Consider the following 3,187-nt stretch of genomic DNA (forward strand, 5'->3'; position numbering starts at 1 on the left):
AAAAAAAAAAAGAAAGTGCTACACAACATCAGAAACCAGGTTTCCTAGTGTCTCATTGAGAACATCACACACTGGGGCCTGTCATGGGGAGAGGGGAGGAGGGAGGGATTGCGTTGGGGAAAAAGAAAAAAAAAAAAAGGATACATTATAACAGAGGAGTTAGCTAGCTCCCGGTCTTTCAGTCTGAAATATGCATTGATCATTTTGCCCAAGGTCTGAAGACGAGTCGCATCAAACCACTGACCTAAGAAAAATGGCATTAATGTTGCAACTGCATTCTCCTAACTTCTCACCGGGCTTGAGATGGTAAAGGATGCTGACAGCATGCTTTCCCCTCGGGCAAACCAAACCAGGGAGACATGATCCACTTTGACTTGGCCAACTTGTCAGTGAGAGGCATGATGACCTTCTGCACATATGTCCTCATCTCATGAACTCCCTGGGTGCACAGAGGTTGTGTCCTGCCTCTGATTCAGGGAGGAACGACCATTTGAGGTTGTTTTTCATCAATAATTATCCTGGTTGCTCTATTTAGCACTCTGGTGTCTGCAAAACATGTTTGCTATTCTTGCTTATTTTGTCTTTAGTTTAGTGTATACTGAATACTTGTTGGGTACAGAAATATGCTAGGGGATATTACATATATTACTGTGATTTATTGTGTATTAAGATTTGAATAATTTCTCCTCCAGGTGAAAAAAAAAAAAAAAAGACATAAATGTTGCCAATTTTAGAATCTAAGCTGAGAATATATGGGTGACTACTGTATAATTCTTCCAGCTCTTCTTTATGTTATACAATTTCAGGGCTAGGCACAGTGGCTTCTGCCTGTAAGGCCAGCACTTTGGGAGGCCAAGGTGGGAGGATCACTTGAGACCAGCCTGGGCAACATAGTGGGACCCCATCTTTGCAAAAAAAAAATTAGCCAGGTGTGGTTGGGCACACCTATACTCCCAGCTACTCTGGAAGCTGAGATGGGAAGATGGTTTGAGCCCAGGTGGTCAAGGCCACAGTGAACTGTGATCATGCCACTGCACTCTAGCCTAGGTGACAAGCTGAGACCCTGTCTCAACAAAATTTTTTTGTAGTAAACTGTTGAGAAAAACATAATTCTGAGTGAAAAATTTTAAAAGAGTTTTATAACACTGTATCTCCAAAATTCCACACATTTTGCCAAAAGGACATACCAGCAACAGACACAAGTTAAACAGATCCTCCTGGCTACTGATGCAGCAGGGGAGAAAATGAGAGTGGGTAGTGGGGATATATTGGAATAAATAAATGATATGGTTTGTTTTTTTCTTTTTCTTTTATGTATTATTTATTTATTTATTTTGAGACGGAGTCTCGCTCTATCGCCCAGGCTGGAGTGCAGTGGTGCCATCTCAGCTCACTGCAAACTCTGTGTCCCGGGTTTACGCCATTCTCCTGCCTCAGCCTCCTGAGTAGCTGGGACTACAGGCGCCCGCCACAACGCCCGGCTAATTTTTTTGTATTTTTAGTAAAGACCGGGTTTCACCATGTTAGACAGGATGGTCTCGATCTCCTGAACTCGTGATCAGCCCACCTTGGCCTCCCACAGTGCTGGGATTACAGGCGTGAGCCACCGTGTCCGGCCTTTATTTTTAATATGTATGCCCTCAAACATTCTCCTATTCAAATAAATATTTTTATGTTCACATTTTATTCAGCAGTTCTATGTAAACAAACTAGGAAGACAGTCTGTGGAAGCTTTATCTGTGTTGTTGCCAAAGGCTTGTAATATTTTTTGAAGAATATTTTCCAGAAATAATTTAGAAGTGATTCACAATTGAATCTTGTATGCCAAGAATACAGCACATGAACAAAACATTCTCTGACCATGGATCAATCTTTTCATCTCAAAATTCCATAGATTATTTTTATATTTTATTACTACTTTTAATGTTGCAGACAATAATTAAAATGCAAAGCTTATTTTTTCATTCCTTTGAAATTGACTCAATTCTTTATTCTTCAGCCTTGCCATTAAAAAATTTGTCAATGTCTACAAGTGCATCTCTACAAGTCTCTTCCTCCTTTTACTCTTACTCTTCCTCCTCCTACTTCTCCTCCTCTTACACACCCTCGCCTTCCTCCCCCTTCTCCTCCAGCTTCTTCTCCTCCTTCCAATAATTGATTTTGCCCATGAGGATAAATTGTTTATTCTCTCTTAATGATTTATTTGTTACCATCTGCTTCCTTCTCTAATCCTCATTTTTTCTCATTAGCTTATAAGATACACCTGATCAATATGTTCATATTCATTATAGAGTTTCTCATTATTTTTAGCCCTTCCCTCTAAGTTCTGAAAAAAGTTCTATGCCATGTATTCAGTTTCCTTTGAAGCATATCATTGATTTTTTAAAATAGACTTTATTTTAAGAGCAGTTTTAGGTTTACAGAAAAATTGCAGAGAAAGTATTAATATTTCCCATATACTCTCCCTTCCCCTGCCCAGTTTCTTCTATTATTTGCATCTTGCATGTGTGTGACATATTTGTTACAACTAATGAACCAATATCGATACATTATTACTAACTAAAGTCTGTGGTTTACATTAGGGCTTACTCTTTGTGTTGTACATTCCATGGGTTTTGACAAAGCATAATGTCCTGTATCCATCATACCATATCATACAGAATAGTGTCACTGCTTAAAAATACCTTGTGCTCTACCAATTAATCTCCCACCCCTGAACCTCTAACAAACACTGATAACTTTACTGACCTTTAGTTTTGCCTTTTCCAGATTATCATATAATTGAATTACAGTATGTAGCTTTGACAGACTAGCTTCTTTCCATTAACAATATGCATTTAAGGTTATTCCATGTGTTTTCATAACTTCATATTTGATTTCTTTTTATGGCTGAATAATACTTGATTGTATTGATGTACCACAGTTTATTGGTCATATATCTTTTTTTATAGATTTAAATATCACTCACATTCAGAAAAGTGTCTAAAATCATAAATATACATGTGAAAGCATGAACATAAAATGAACAAAGCTGTATAATCACCACCCACAACAAAAAATGAAGCATGGTAGAATTGCAAAAACCCCACTCTCACAGCATCATGATGCTTTCTTCCCCAAGAAAAGAAACCACTGGCCGGGCGCGGTGGCTCAAGCCTGTAATCCCAGCACTTTGGGAGGCCGAGAC

The sequence above is a fragment of the Colobus angolensis genome, unplaced genomic scaffold (assembly GCF_000951035.1).
Source record: "Colobus angolensis palliatus isolate OR3802 unplaced genomic scaffold, Cang.pa_1.0 Scaffold60, whole genome shotgun sequence".
In the NCBI taxonomy this organism is placed as follows: domain Eukaryota; kingdom Metazoa; phylum Chordata; class Mammalia; order Primates; family Cercopithecidae; genus Colobus; species Colobus angolensis.